The following is a 17,291-nucleotide window of genomic DNA, read 5'->3' on the forward strand; positions in this document are numbered from 1 at the left end:
GCGACAGTATAAAGCCCTTCCCATTGTCCCACTGGTCAGAAAAAAATGCTCCAAGCACATAGGAAATGTCCCTCCCTTCTGACCATTCTTTCACTTCCAAGTGAAGTAGAATTTGAGTTCTGTCCTTGAGAGGAGTTTTTGTATCACTAATGGAGATGAAGACAAAGGCAGTTTATTAACACACCAGGAGAAAACAGGATCAGGGTCTAAATTGCTTATGCGAGTTCTAACCATGTGCTAACAAGATAGAATGATATAAAGAAAGATGCAAGGCTTTTCCTTTTCTTTTCTTCTTTTTTTTTTTTTTTTTTGAAATGTGATTCCAAAAAAAGCAAGTATGAGTGTCAGGGCCACACAATGAAAATGATTGAAGTATGCATTGTATGCAATAATCAACTCACAGTGAGTCAATAGCGTGATGTAATGACATGATGTAACTCCTACTTCCTCCCCCCACCCCCAGAAAGGGAAAAGAAAGTAAATGATGCTTTGATCCTGGCTTAAATATCTAAATCAATGGCTACTTCTACTCCCAGCAACTCAGAGCAGTGGTAAAATTTCACTGCTGGGGACCCCACCATGTATAGGCACAGGTGTTCTGGAGTGGATGGCAGGACATCGGCTATCTGAAGACCAGGGGAGTTGAAGAAGCTGTGGATGGTTTACTGGGAAGAAGAGGCTCAGGGGAGATAGCACTGCCCACCTGGAACAGGAATTGAATTCCCATCAGAGGGAACAAATTGGTAGGGCCAGGGTCATGGGTGGAAGCTCAGCACCCAAAGGAGGATTTCTGCATCAGCAGTTTGAAGAGGAGCCGCCACCGTTGGCAGGCAAGCCCAAGAAGGGCAGCCCTTGGGGCAGGGATGCTGTTGAAGGGATTCGAGGTCGCACTTGCTGACTCGGTTGACATTTGAGGGTTCTCAAAGCCTTCGTGTTCTAGGACTGGGGACATAGATACAGCACATACCAGCATAGAAACAGCCAAGCATGCCTAGTTTTTAAAGTCTGAGGAAACAACAATCTAAATGTCTCTCACTCCAGTTCTCACAAGACATGAAATTTTATTTCTTCAAGACTTGGGAGATTGCCTTAGCAATAAAGGAGGCAAGTACTGAAGGGGAGCAAGTAGACATCGATATGAACTTCAGCTACATTTCAGAACTTGCGTAGAGGAAGCCCCAGGGTTAGCACGGGGAAAATGAGGCTGGAAGGATTCTCCAAGCAGCCTGCAACCTGGGCCTCGTTAGCTGCTTAAGCTGCTCTATGTGTGTGTGTACACGTGTGTGCAGTTATCAGACACATGTGCTGACTTGGTCAAACAGGTGTTATTAGATGTGGTATAAATAGAACAATCAAACTCTGCAAGGGTGTAAAGAAAATTCAGTCCTCCTCTCGGCAGACCCCTAGCGGGTCTCCTGCCTGAGATGTATAAACTTGTGTAGACAACCTAATCACAGGCTTGTTTACACAAATGGTAGCAGGGGCAGACTCCACACACTTTTCTGTACTTTCTCTATGACATGCTCAAATTTTAATAAACAAAAGACTAAGAACCCTAAAAAATAATGTTCACAATTGTCTTTTCCAAATCTGACATGCCTTTGACAATAGATGGCTTTGATTTCATCAATGTTCCTCCTTCAGTGCTTGAGTTAACAAACCAACATATTGTCACATAAATAACAGATAGAGAAAGGCTCTCTAAAAGAAAATGTCGTTTCTTTGGGAGTTGGGCACTGCCCTGGGAAGATAAGTGCCATAGTAAACTCTGTGTGTCTTTGGGGAGGTAAAGGAAGGAAAAGGTATTTAAAGGAAAACGAGGAGGATTACTATAATTGTTTTGAAATGATTATTCTAGGCTGCAAAGATCAGTAACAAGGGTGACGCCAGTGTGAGGGTTGGGCAGGCAGTTGCTGGGCAGATGTCCTTGCACAAATTTTTTTTTTTTTTTTTTGTAAAGTTATGATGGCCCTTGCCCAAGGGTGTGGTTTTTGCTGAGTCTTTTGTGCTCGGTTGGTTTTTTTTTTTTTTTTTTTTCAAAATCAGGCATGTAAGCCAGAGAACCCTCTCTTCATAGCCTTCATGTCTCTAGTTGTTTTTGGTTATTGTTGCTCATTCATTTGGTGTTGGTTTGTCTTTGTTTTATTTTTTACACAAAGGACTCCATTTTAATTTTGACAACATCACAATATAAAGTCATTAAATAATGATGTTGTTGCTCTTTCATTAAAGACATCTTAAAATTAGTATTCCCTGTACTCGGTTTCCTGTCTAATTTAGTACAGCAATTGTCTTTATCCTGTATAAAATAAGAAAGAAGATAATTGTGTTAATTGTAAGCAATTCTTAAGAGTGTAATATCATTTATCAACAATAGCAGTTACAAGTGGAATCACCAGTCCATTAATAAATTATTCTAAAGGGAAGTTGCTTCTCTACGTAACGTTAATTAATTCCTTTAGGAAAATATTTAGAAAATGTTACATTTCCCCTAGTCATGTCTAACTCCCAAAGAGTGTTTGATTCACTGAGAGTCAGTCCCATGATGCCATCAGTCAAGTGTCCTAAAAGTGAAACATTGATTAAAACTTTGCTCTTATTTCTTTATTTTTTAAAACTGTTATTTCTGTTTTTGTAGGTAAATACCCAGAGTTCCACTTACTTGACTACTCATAAAAAATAGCAAATGAAGCATTAACAGAGTTGTCCTGTCTGATTCTAAAAGCTAAACCTCTTTGACAGTCCCCTGTTAAGTGAACCACTTCCCTGCTGTGGGGAAATTAAGTCATCATGCTGATTAATACTTTAAAATGACAGAAGGGAGCTGTTATGGGTTAAGATCCCCCTTCTCCTCCTACCCACCCCCCACACACACACACATACAAAAAAAAGATGTGTTGGGGTCCTTACCCCTGGAACCTCAGAATTTGCCTTATTTGGAGACAGTGTGTTTACAGAGGTAATCAAGTCAAAATGAGGTCGTTAGGTGGGCCCTGACCCAGTGTGACTGATGCCCTTATAAAAAAGGGGAAATTTGGACACAGACACATATAGAGGGAAGATGACATGAAGAGACACAGAGAGGAGATGGCCGTCCTCAAGCCAAGAAGGGGAAGAGCCTCAATAGATCCTTCCCTCACAGCCCTCAAAGAAACGGGCTATGACACCACCTTGATTTCTGGCTTTTACCCTCCAGATGTGTGAGACAATAAATTGCTGTTCTTTAAGCCAGTTTATGGTATTTCATTACTGAGCCACGTGGTTATATAATGTGACATTGGTTTGGCAAGATCATGAGTGAAAGCCATCCTCGGGAGCTCAGCTAGCCCACCTGCTTGCCTCTGAGCTTCCTTCCCGAATGAGTACTTTTTTACAATGTGAGAAATCTGTCTAGAAGTGCTTCGTAGGTGGTCAAGAACAAAGACTCTTCCACTGAGTTTCTGGAGTCAGAGCTCAGCTCTGCCCCTTGCACTGGCTTGACCATTAGTTAATGTCCCTAAACCATAGTTTCCTCATTTGTAGACAGTCTTAAGAATCAATCCAGTGAATTCATGTCAAAGCACAGCATGGTGGTTAATAAATCTTAGCTACTATTATTGTTCATTTTGTTGGCACTTATTTATTTATTCATTTTTATTAAATCATAGCTGTGTACATTAATGCGATCATGGGGCATTATCGCATACACTGGTTTTGTATACCATTTGACATATTTTCATCAAGCTAGTGAGCATAGCCTTCCTGGCATTTTCTTAGTTATGGTGTTAAGACATTTATATTCTACATTTAGTAAGTTTCACATGTACCCTTGTAAGATGCACTGTAGGTGTAATCCCACCTATCACCCTCCCTCTCCCCATTCTCCCCCTCCGTTCTCTCCCTCCCCTCCCTCACCCCTTCCCCATTTTCTTAGGTTATAACTGGGTTATAGCTTTCATATGAAAGCCATAAATTAGTTTCATAGTAGGGCTGAACATCGATCCATAAATGGATTAATAAATTGTGGTATATGTACACCATGGAATATTATGCAGCATTAAAGAAAGATGGAGACTTTACCTCTTTCATGTTTACATGGATGGAGCTGGAACATATCTTCTTAGTAAAGTATCCCAAAAACGGAAGAAAAAGTATCCAATGTTGGCACTTTTTCAAATTAGCTCAGCTTAGGTTCCTGGTTAACACATTTGAATGAATTGGTGGGAGACAAGGACAAGAACAACAGTGTGACTTTTGTTCTTTTCTGTAAGTTAAGTGTGACAGGAAGGGATTGGGTCCACAGCGGGATACTCAGAACGATGAAAGGGAGAAGAACCAAGTCCTTTGGGAGGGAAATAACCACACAAAACATCCATCTGTTACCATTTGCTCAGCATCTGCTCTGTGGAGAGTCCAGCCTGAGGTGTCTACAGAAGAACAGCCCAAGGTGAAGGATTGGCCTGGCAGGGCCTTCACTTCATGTCCAGAGGGGCAGAGCTGCAAGGCCCTGCACATCTCTACCCCACCTCCTAGTGTCTAAGATTACCACCAGGTCATTTTAAAGAAAAAGAAACAGTGGCTGTGAAAGGCAGAGAGATTTCAATATTATGTCAGATTCAGAATAGAGCAAGACTTGGGTAAGAAGAAATGAGCTTCTTCTCTTGTGAGAAGGTAGGAGAGTTCTGTTATGTAGCAAGACAGACCCCAGAGAGTGACCAGAATAGAGAACTAAAGGTGCAATATCTCCATCCCCGAAGAGTTGCAGAAATAGAATAATGATGATGATGATAATGATTATTACCAAATGTTGAACAACTCTTAAGTAGCAGTGCTAAATTGTGTGTTAACTGGTTAATTGTTAATTAAACTGTGTTCCTCATTTTGCATGCATGGTTACCTCATTTAATCTTCCCACAGCAACCTTGCAAGATGGTTGTGAAGAAGAGCAGACCTTAGATAAGACACACAATTCACCCAGCATCTCAGAGTTAGGGGATAGCAGTGAGGACACTGGCCTTTACTTCAGATCACTTCCTACAGCAGTGGTTCTCAACCTGTGGGTCGTGACCCCTTTGTAACAATGAAAATACATCACAGCATTAGGAAGGTTGAGAACCACTGTCTTATAGGCAGCCAGGCTGCTGAGGGCCCTCCCTGCTCTGTGATTATGTATTTTCAGAAAACCCAAGCTACAGCAGTAAGTTTTACCTTTTATCAATGAAGCCTATTCACTTGGTCATATGGAATTTTGAACTATGAAAACCATCATTTTCAAAAATAACTTACCACAATTATCTTGGTAAAAGAACAAATTCTTATACAAATTCTTTGGTACATTTGGGTCTGATGTTGATTGCTTTTGTCTGACTCTTACAGAAATCTTGCTTTCCCCCTGGGTGATGACAGCAGCATTTCCCCTTGTACTTTCCTAGCACAATGTAATGAAATGCAGTGGAAACCACAGGAAATACTATGAGCAGGTTTTGAACTTCAGCTGTCACCCTCAACTTGAACACTGTGACAGGGGTCCAGTGGAATAAGAAAGGGAGTGGTGACATAACGGAGAGGTCAGGGACCTTCTTTAGGTGACAAAAAAGCCTAGGCATGACAAGAAACACAACAGTGGAGGAAGGCTGGGGGACCTGACTTGTGGCTCTTGGTTGCAGATGTCTCCTACTTAAACCCAGACTAAGAGAAAACAGAGCTCTCCTCCCGGGTCCCCCCCTCACTCCCAGAAGCAGTCTGCTGGAGAGGGGAAACAAGAAGATGCCTTCCCTGTGAGAACTGGCATATTTCCTAGACTTAACATTTTATTTGGCTCCAAATTAGGTGACAAGCGTATCCTGAGCACCTTCTGTTTTTCAGGGCCAAGAAGAGATTGGGCAAGATGTCTACATCTCATCCCCAGATGGTTAAGCCAGCAGTTGCTCTTCCATTTCAGCAGGAAGTGAAGCAAAACCACCTGTACTTCTGTAAATTGCCAAGGAAGCTTGCAAAAGGCACATGATGAACCCAAAGTAAGTCAATAGACAAAGGAAAGTGTGAACAAATACCAGCAAAAAGATGTTTCTTTTATTGGCTACATTGCATATGAGCCATGCGCATCGTCTGATATAATCTTCTCAACAACCATAAGTGACAGGTGCCATGGCAATGCCTCATTTTACAGGTGGAAACAATAGAGATTTGAGAGAATCAAGTGTCGTGGCCAAGGAAACACACACACAAACACACACTCATGAAAGCGACTAACCTGAGACTCAGTTCAGCTCATCAGACACTGTGGTGTTTCCATCACTCCTGACCCTTCACCCACACATGGCAAGTTTTCAAGATGACCTATTCATGTGTTCAAATTTACTCCTCTTTCTTGTAAGTAGTTAAGACTATGTAAAAACAAGAAAGAAAAAAAAGACTATGTAAAAACAGATAGTCTAAAATATTTTGCATTTTTTAAAAGGCCCCCACTTACTATTACTACCTAGGCTACCGATAATCCCTCTTTTCTCCTTCCATAGTAAAAATAGAAGGCAGGAGAGTATTTTCTAATTAATCCAAACTCTTCAATGATAGGAAAGTGGTCCCAAATAAATTAAAAGAAAATTTGAAGCTAAAAAGATTTGAGGTTTGTTAAGAAAAAGGTTTAATATTACATGTGAGTAGTCACTAGGAGAATTGATTCATGACCTTTAGTGAAGCCAGAACCTTGTCTCTGTCAGCAAGACGTGAGTGGTCCTGCCTGAAGGTTCTGTGCCAGTGGCTCTGGGACAGCCTGGGAGTGGGTTTCTTCGCTCAGCCTGGCTGGCAGCTCAGACAATGCTGTATTTCTCACAATTGTCAAAGAGCAAATGGCCACATCTAAGGCAGAAATGATTGCATACATTACTTGAGGATAAAGTCCAAAAAACATTCACTTTTAAAAAATCAATTACACTGAAAAACACACACACACACACAAATCTCTATATACTATACTTTTATAGACAGAAATAACACATTCATGAACATAGCCCATCTATTTCAAATTTGGGATGAGAGGGAAAGGCAAAAGGCCCTAACATTTACAAGAGGCGGAGTCAGGCACTTCACTAATCTTGTCCTCTCTCTCAGGAATTCTCCTAATAACCCGAAATACATTTAACTCCTGCCACCATTTTAAGGGGCCGCCATCAGGTGGTGACATAATGGAGAGGTCAGGGGCCTTCTTTAGGTGACAAAAAATTTCATGCTGAGTTAGGGGTAGAACTGTAGCCTCTTTGAAATCTAACTTTCAAATTCAGATTGGGCGCCCTGGTGCAGGCCTGTAAGCCCAGCACTTTGGGAGGTGGAGGCTGGAGGATCGCCTGAGGCCATAAGTGCAAGACCAGCCTAGGCTACAGAGCAAGGCCCTGTATCTTAAGAAAACAAAAAACACTTCAAAATCCAACCCCTTTCTGCTACATGAACCTCATCTCCTCACAAGAATAGGTAGATAAGGAAGTCCTTGACACAGTGTGCCCTTCCTCCAGGGGGCTGTGGCCGGGAGGCAGGACACTGCAGCCTCCAGCGGACTGAATAAGCTGCCTCCTGAAGCGAGCTACGTCTTATTTCCATCCCTCCCCCTGGCCAAGAGAGTAAATGGGAATCAAATGGGAATCCCCTCCTACCCTCCAGTTCCTGCGCTCCCTACTTTTTGCCAGGATTAAAGCGTGCAGGCCCCGTGCTGCCACTTGGACAGTAGGGGGCGCCAGATGCTCACAAAATCCCTGGGCGCCCCAGCGAGGGTCGGGCATCCCTGCTTGGTCATAGCGCCAAGCAACACATCCCCTTACCCCTGAGTATTACTTACATGGAACCAAAAGCGACCATGTTTTGAAACAAATCTAGTTTCATTACTGGGATTCCCAGCAGGAAAGCTATCTTGGACAACCTGAATCCAACATGCTCCTTGTTTGGCATATGAGAACAAGTCCTCACTGGTGAAAAAACACCATCCTCCCAGCCTAGCCATCGTCAGCCCCTAGGATAACGCAGAGTAACACACAACACCATCAATCACAGGCAAATGTAATAAACAGCCAAATAATTATAAAAAATAATACTCCAAAGTGTGTAAGAAAAACAGCCCCCATCTCCTAAATGCGGTACTGTCTCCTGCACCCAGAGGAGCCTCCCTGCGTGAAGCTGACCACTCGGAAAAGCTGCAGTTTGATTCCCGCGAAGCCCAGAGAGCGGCAGTGTGTTCTCATTTGGAGAAGCCCCCTGCAAAGCCCCCAGGTGCCCCCTCTGTGCCGAAGCCTTTCAAACCTGGGCTCTTGGCAACCGCCTTTGAAATGACTGGGTGCTGGCAACCCAAGTTTGGCATTAATATGCAAATAAGAATATTCAAGTCTCCCGCTTCATGCTTTTGGATCTTTTAAAAAATTCAGCCACTAACCATGACAAACAGAAAATAAAGGGGAAAGAAAAAGTGGTACGACCTTTGCGTGGTTTCTCCCACTGACCTCCTTGTGCTGGAGCCAAAGCACTTTTCAGACCAGAGAGAGAAAGGGCTGAGGTAGGACGTTTTCACCACCCAGCTCTAACAAAAGCTTTGGGAGGGATAATAGGCACTGCTCAGCTGCGTCAATCAACTTCACTTGCTCTATTTTCATTGCTACTAAGATGTATGAACAGCTAAAGTTTGCTACAAAGCCTGCATGGAGGGATTCAGGACGTGGTGGGAGGCTTGCTGGGCTGAGGACTGTGAACTTGCCCTTGGGCACGTCATCTCCTTGCAGGCTCCATCCTGCCTTTCTTGCTTCTTCCTTTGTTTGTGACACCCCAGAGATGGGGCTGCAAAGAGGCACCACAGAAGCAAGCTTGTCTCTGTAATAAGATGTGACAATGAATTTGGAGAATTCACTGGCTAAACATAATTATGAAAAAAAGAATTTTGCATCATTATTCATCTCTTTTCTGAGACACAAACTTGAGTAGCGAGGCTCTCTCGTCCCTATCACTCTGAGGACAAGAGCAAGGACAGAGCAGGTGTTAATCGATCAACCAGACGGCGAAGCACCCTGCCAGTGAGGAGGGACAAACTTTAGTAAACCCTAACTCAACTGTCAAACCAACCTAATGTGAACACTGGTGAAGAAATAGACAAGTAAAACTGAAGTCCTTAGAAGATGAATCACAACGGTTTTCAAAATTCCTGGCACAATAGAAAGAGGAACCATTCTAAGGCATAGGAGACTAATTCCAGGTTGGCCAAAGATTAATGATGTGGTTTCTACAAAACAACCTGCCTGTTTTTGTAATTTTTAATGGGAAATTGAATTAGATCGGTGGTTTTAACTCTTTCATAAAGGAAGACCCCTTTTATTAATTCTATACTTTGAAAAGGATCATCTAAGACAATTTTTATTAACACTTACCTTGTTTTTTTTATTTTTAACTAATTCAAGTCAGAGTTGTCTGTTCTGTTACTGAAAAGCTGTGTTCTTTCCTTTATGTCAGCCTTGAAGAAATAACACCCAATTGGTAAGGCATTCAGGCTTTTAATTCTTTTGCTAAAGAATGGTGAAAGGGGAGCTTATGCTCTAAAACACCTTCTCCTTGCCTCTCTCCTTTCCCCCACCATTGTGGAGTGTGTGATATGACTCTGTTTCTCACCATGTCTCCTCACAAGACTTTCAGAACCCAGTAAGTGGTTTCTGACCAGGAAACAAAAACAAAATTGTCCCATTCCTTAGTGGATTCAAACGAAAACTGATAATAAAATCAGGTATAAATCACAAAGGAGACATTGGAGAACCAAGCTGGGTCTATAAGGAATTACACATGAGATGATCCATGTATCTGTGTGTGTCAAGGTCACTATCATCTTACCATTATCAAGCTGAAAAATGTCATCAGTTGGACAGTCAGCCACATTTCATTAGGAAAATGATTTTTCTCTTTGTTGATATGCTCTGCACTAATAAGACAGTTCAGTAATAAACACGTGAGACATTTTGTTTGAAAAATAAAAATAACCTTCTCCCTGAGCAAAGGCGGATGTGAGAGTTTTAAAGAGTGAGATAGGAACAGGATGTGTGTGAGCATGCGCAGGGTGGAGTTTTGGTGGCGCAGACACTGTTCATGGACACGCTTCTTTGGGTGTTACCTGAAAAGTTAAAAGTAACTGGAGGTCCCTGCTCTGGTCTGTACCGACTATACACAGGTCTGGAACTGTGGCATTTGGCAAGAGGTTACTTGGCTCTTTGTAGCATTTGGGCCTTGTGGTACCCTTGAGCATCTGTGTTTCTAGATAATAAGATTAAAAAAAGAAATATTGTAAAAAGAAAGAAAGAACTGCAAAGGTTTTCCCAACAGTTGTTCTCATTGAAGCAATTCAAAATGAATAGGGGATATTCTGGTGCCACCTGCTGACACCCATCTGACTCCAGACAAGGCAACCCTTGAGGCCAGGTCGCTTAACCGTACCATTATGGACAGACTTCTAGGCAGCAGAACTTCTCTGATCCCAAATGATGGTAAGAAGTCAGCTTACTGTGCAATGTTAGTCTATAAACTTTCTACTCAGTTAACATGCAGGTTGAAGAAAATGAAGAAAAGACATTCTTCCTGCCTTCTCACTTAAATATGCATCTTTATATATGTGGACACATGTATGTATGGGAAAGACATTTAGATCTATCCCTTTATGAAGCTAAATATCAGTTTTGTAAGACCTCAAGAATATTCTAGAAGACCATGGATATAGCTGTAAAGATAGAGGAAAGCAAGATAAGAGAAAGCTGAACTGTATGCCATTACCATGGAGGCCTCAGTCAGTCCTGTAAGATGCTCTGGAACTGGGAATGATCCTTCTGAGTTGTCCAAAATTAAAGTGAAGATCAATCTCCACATCAGCCAGGCATCAGCCGCCGACTGCTCCCATAACCTTGGATGGAGTGAGGCAGCATCCTGGCTGGGACAAGTCCATCTGGGAGCAAGCCAAGAGTCCGCAGCAGCTGGAGGAAGGGTACATGGAGCATCAGGCTACGTCTTCAACTTTCATCTACTATTGCTACTGTATTCTAGAATACTTGATTTGCCAGAATGGAATAGAACAGAGCAATTGCCTGGCCACAACTGTGTTGCATTTGGCACAGTAGAAATTGACCTCCAAATAAAAATGACCTGGCCCTTAAACAGCGAGATTTTATGACAGAGCAACCACCCAAGACTAGGCACTAGAGGCAGGTTTCCTCTCCCTCCCTTTCCTCTTCTCCTGCCTCCCTCTTCCCTGCTTCTTACCCTTTCTCTTTTTCTTTTCCTCTTCTCTGTTAGTTTCATTTATTCTTGAGCTAAGCTGTGAGAGGCAGCCTTTGAGGGGTGTAAGGCTGGTCCCCTCACCCTTGCCCTGGAGAAGGAGGCTGAGGGGTCAGGGAGGAATGGGTGATGCGTGGAGAATAGGAGTCATAGAGGGAAGGAGAGTTAGGGGGAGTCATCTTTTTGAGTCAGAATCCCTCTGCTGACCAGACCTGCACATGTGATTGCTGTTCTAAACAGAAGGAGAGGGCCACCAGTCTTCTGAGAATACAGAACTTAAAACTGAGGCAGGGGGCATCCAAAGTTCTTTCCTGCAGAAAGGGAGGCATCCTGACCTTGGAGATGGAAATGGCATCTCTCTGAGTTCAGTTGCTGGCAGTGGAAGTGCATCCTGGGTTGTTTGTACTTGTCTCTACAGAACCGTGAGTCAGCCTGTGAAACTAACATATTCGGGCTAGAGAGGTCAGGGTGGTTGAGGTCATGCTGGCCTCGCTTTAATGAGCCTGCTTTTCAGACTTCATGGGATCTCGGCACCCCTTTCAGATGTCTCAACATGCTTCTTTAACTCACTGACTAGTGAGTGTTGCATGTCTCACAATGGATTGCAAAGAAGATTCATATTTTATAATTTTTTTACATAAAATATACCAATTGCTCAGATTCCAGGTAAATAGCCATTGGAGAAATCTATTATTCTAAATATTCTATTTCAAGATGGAGTTATCTAGAAAATGACTCACCCCTTTGACATGCATACTTCCTTGAGGCTCCAAGGAGGCTTGAGAAAACTACTAATTAGATCCATGGTGGCTGTGTTCATAAAGACAATCCCCAAGCCACCCAGAACCCGTGGTTCCAGGCTTCCGGCCTCTTCCCACCCTCCCCTCAGCTTGCAGGAAATTTGACGTCTCTTTAGATTCATAAGTTGGCCGGGTATGGTGCCCCATGTCTATAATCCTATCACTCCAGGAAGCTGAGATGGGTAGATTACTTAAGTTCGGAGTTTGAGACCAGCCTGAGCAAGAGTGAGGTTGAGACCCTATCTCTAAAAGTAGCTGGGGCTTGTGACGGGCGTCTGTAGTCCTAGCTACTCAAGAAACTAAGGCTAGAGAATCACTTGAGCCCAGGAGTCTGAGGTTGCTATGAGCTGTGATGATGACACAGCACTCTACCCAGGTTAAGAAGACAAAAAGACAAAATGAAACAAGTTGAGGAAATCAAGAACTTGAAAGCTGTTGACGCCTTCTGTGGAGGGGGCTGAGAGCTGGGAGCTCTGACTCCCAGGTGGTAGGCCCCATGGTGAAGTCATGGGCTTGACTTGGCTGAGAGCCTGGCAGGGGCGGTCAGGACATACCCAGCTATGTCCTTGGGGCATGTTGTTTAATTTCAAATTATTTTACCAAGTGAGATGGGCATATGGCTGGACCAGCCCCTGGGGTTATTGTGAGAGCTAGCTGGGATCGTGTGTTAGACTGTGAGCTCCATGAGGTCAGAGACGTTTGTTCTCCTTGCTCAGGTATCTGCTGAGCGAATGGTGCATGTGATCTACTCAACACAGGGCCAGGGCCAGTGCTCACAGCAGCGTGGCTGCTGTACATCTGCCAGAGATGCTCTCTTCACTCTGCTTCCAGCTCCACTGTGGGGCCCTGGTGCAGATCTGTGCAGGGGTCTGTGGGGCTGTGGTGGCAGGTTGAGACTTAGTGTGGGAGCCTGGTGCTCCAGCTGTGTGTGAACCTGCTGGGCAGAGCCATTCCCAGGTAGGGTGCCCAGCAGAGGGATTTCACACAGGAGGGTCCTGGGATGCTTGATGAAAGGCCACTGGGTGCTGGCAAACGGGTGCATGGGGGAGTTGGTGGGAAGCCAGTGATACAGCGTACTTCTTTTGTTTCAGAACTTTCCCAGGACCGGCTCTGCACCCAGGAGAGGAGGGTCTTTTCATTTTCTTTTTTGTGATCTTCTGTTGCCAAATTGCAAGCCTCGTACAGTTAGTTTACAGCTGGGCCACTTTTCTGGAAAGAGATCTGAACCACCAGCTGACACATCATTCCTAAGGGAAGTTCATTCTCAATTCCAAAACAGATGATTAATGAGGTAGGTCTCAGAAGGCAACTCATTCTGTGCCCTGTCCTGGAATCCAGACAAATCTTGTCTGTGCTTATTTTGGTGTTTAGGGGTGGGAGAAGTTCAAGAGCTTCTGTTTGCATAATAAAGACTTCCTGGGCCAGCCCAAAGACAAGTGGTATTCCTGAGATAGTTGGTTTTCCCCAAAAGTGGGATTCTTTCCTATTAGGTGTCATGCAGCCAGGAGAAGACCAAAAGTGAATGGGAAGCAAGGCAGGCTTTATTCCACTGGCCAAGCAAAGGAGTTGTGGGAGCACAGCTCATAAATCACCTTCTCACGTGTGAGAGGCGAGGGGCCGAAATACAGGGTTTCTTCTCATACAGGGCTTGAGTCTTAAAAGCAGAAGGTGGAATACTCGTGTCTTTGGGGGGAATGGTGGAGAATTTCTCAGAACAGAGCAGCATCTTCTTGTCTTTCCATGGTCTCTTCTGGTCATCACCATGGAGATCGCCACCTGCTGTGGAAGGTCATTTAACATGGAGATGAGAGTATAAAAAGGTAGGGGTTTCTGGAGGCCTGGGGACCACCACCTTAGATCCCACCGGTCTCAGCCAGTTTTACCCTGTCTGGCCAGCAAAGGACACCCTGTCCCACATGTCCTTTTCCTTAAAGATAAGCTCAGTCAGGTGGAGCTGAGGAGGAGGCTACTGTACTTTTCCAGGTATACTGTGCAAGTTTTTGCCCACATTTTTGAGGAAAAAATAAAGATACTCATTATGTAAGGGTAAGACTAATTCCACATATATATAAATGTTTTTAATTCTTTTATTTATGTTTAGGTGTTAAAAGTGTAACTCTAGAAAGTGATAATGATATCTGTACGCAAAATTATACCCTGAAATATGGTAATCAATTTTAACTTACAATAAACAAAAGCATTTCAGCCAACAAAGAACAATGCATTCCTTTCATACACATTATGCAAGAGCTAGAAATCTAGTTAATATTGTTACAAAAATTATTGGAAAATCCTTTGTACCTTGTATCTGTTCTTGTGTTCTGTATTTATTTGTTACATGCAATTTCTTGTACCATATTCCTTTGTAATATAAAAACAAGTACCTAAGTATGAACAAAAAGCATTTGAATTAAAAACTTAAAAGGAAAGATTTTTTCCTGAAATCTTTGGCCAAAAAGATTTGGTGCATATTATATATAGGAGTGCATCATACATGGCAAAATAGTTACTAACACTCAGCTATATTTCATTATCATTACACTGGGTAACAAAGATAGTATATGGAAAATTCTTAAATAGATAGCGGGTGCAAATGAAGGCCAAGGACACTTTAGCTCCATGACATCACAGAAAGCGTTCTCGCAGGAGAAAAACTCAACCTAGAAAGCTCATGTATAAACACCCGCTCCTGGAGGCTTCCTGACTTTCAGCGGGGAGGAGTTTCGTGATAGTGGCCCTCTAAGTGTTGTTCATGTTCCCAGCCAGGCCCCCAGGGAGACCTATGACACCATCCCAGGGAAGGAAGTGTGAAGCCAGCAGAAAAGGCCAAGGAAAGATGCATTATACAACACTAGTTAGACATACCGAGAGAGAGAAGTCATTTTTTTAGCACTCCATCTAAGATTTATCATAGTGGTGGGAGGGGTCCTCTTACCTCTTAAAGAGGGGCAACTACAACCACATCAGTGTTGGGGAAGGTGATAAGAATGACCAGATCACCCTTCAAGAGACTAGACCTGACTTGGTCACCCCAGGGGAGGAGCCCACAACATCTTTGGTGCTGGGAGGGCCCACAGCCTCCACCCTAGCCCACCCTCTTGGCCAGTATCATTTGGTAGAACCTGTACTACTTTTATAAAAAGACTTCAGGAATATACAACTTTTGAAACTTGGGGGTTACCCTGTGGATTTCAGCTGGGGGTCTCCTCCTAACTTCCATCTAGTCAGGAAGAGAGGAAGAAGATGAAGAGCTGGCCAGAAGGGTATGACCCTGAGTGGGTCCAGCAGGAATGGTGGTTTCCAGTTAGTTCCCAGTTTCCCCTTGTTAGCTACAGAAACTGATTTGACAAAGCTTCACCCAAAGGGCAACCAATCACTTCCCACCACCTTCTTGCCCTGTGGCCAATATATTAGAACTTGGCATGGTGCAGTGGTGCAGAGTGCAGACCCAGGGGCTGGGCTGCCTCCATCAGGGTCCTGGATGCAATAGTTACTAACTGTAACATAACTGACTCCTAAACTAGGGCATGGTAGCCATTTGCTTAAGTTAATAACATCGCTGGCTTCACACTCTAAACACTACAGCCTTGACCCACTCTGAGAAGCAACTCAAGTGGTCATCACAGCTGTCTAAGAATGTCCTGCCGGATTGGCCCAGACTTCTTGCCATCTTTTCATGGGCTCTAACATAGGTTGAATATTAGAAGACAATACCACACCTTGACAATATTTAAAGCCATAAATACTTGATAAATACAGCCTTCCAAGGCCATCTTGAAAAACAAAAACAAAGCCCCCAGATGCCAGATCAATGATTAAAAATTCAAGTTTAAAATTTTAAGTTATGTGTATTTTGCCACAATTCAAAGAATAAAAAATCGCAATTTATTTATTTTACTTCTGAGTTTATCTGTTTTTTAATCCAAGGGTGATTCCTGGGCCATCAGAGGTCCACAGGAGGCCACTGGTTCTTCACAGGTGCCAGCCTCACTCAATGACCAGGGCCCCTTTTTGAAGCATCAAAATTCATTATGGGCCAGGGCCCAAGGAAATTCCCCTGGAACCTTGCACCTATGAAGGATGTTTACACAAGTATCCTGCAAAAAGGAACCAAACATAGCCACTTTCAGCCCTGAAATTGATGAGCAGGCCTTCAGATACCTCCAAAAGAGCACTTTCTAAAATAGATGTCTCTAACAGCTCACCTAGAGAGAGACAGGATCTGAGGATAAAAATTAAGACGCAATAATTGAACCTGCCTTCTTTACAGTTGCTATAACAAGCTTAGAACTGAAATAACTATAGCAAGTTTAAAGCACTAAATTTCAAATGAAGACTGGAGTAGAGACAAACCATTGACCATAGCACGAGAAAGCTAGAGATCTTAAAGATAGCCTTGTGAAACCCCTTCATTTTCCATAGAGTGCTACTAATCTGCAGGGAAGTGAAATGACTGATCCATGGTCACATGCCGGCCAGCCAGAGCTCATGTGCTCCATGACAGATGCCACCTGCCAGGGAAACTGGAGTCGGGATCCACTGTTTTAAACAAGGCCCTTGGCAAAAGCCAAACACAGACAACTTAATTCACTTACCCAAAGACAGGTACAATTTTCATAACGCATTTTCTGTACCACAGATAAAGTCACCATTGACTTCCACTGAATGACTGGTTCTTTCAAGATTTGGGAAAATTTTGGCAAATCACCATGCCAGGAACAGCTTAATGTTGCTTATCTTCTAAACTTGAAGTATCCCTCCCCTCTCAAATGCTTTATTCTTAGGAGTTGAAAAAGAAAACAAAAACTTGAATACCTGGAAGCCCACATGGATACAATTGCACTCTTAGAGGTAGACCACATCCTATCTGTCTCTGTAGTTGAAGTCAGGGAAGGTTTAGGACTTTCTGAGGTCTCCTATTCCCTTAACAATCAGACTCAGAGAAGCTAACAAATAAGAATATAACTAAAGAAAAATTCTGCATACTTGGGTCTGGAAACAGGGGAAGGGATGGAAGAATAAATTCACAAATCAGCTTATCTTTTCATTCAACAAAGGTGCTAGGTGCTAGACCTGGAATTCTGTGGGAGGCACCGCTCCTAGCTTGTTGGAGCAAGAAGTGTTGATGAAATAAGAGCCCTTGGAAGGATCCAGGAAGGAATAGTTCAGCCACGGCTCTATTCCCCATGCTGTGAAGTGAGTATGCACTTTTGTTTCATGTTCAGGGATTTT

This window comes from Nycticebus coucang, chromosome 7, assembly GCF_027406575.1.
Source record: "Nycticebus coucang isolate mNycCou1 chromosome 7, mNycCou1.pri, whole genome shotgun sequence".
In the NCBI taxonomy this organism is placed as follows: domain Eukaryota; kingdom Metazoa; phylum Chordata; class Mammalia; order Primates; family Lorisidae; genus Nycticebus; species Nycticebus coucang.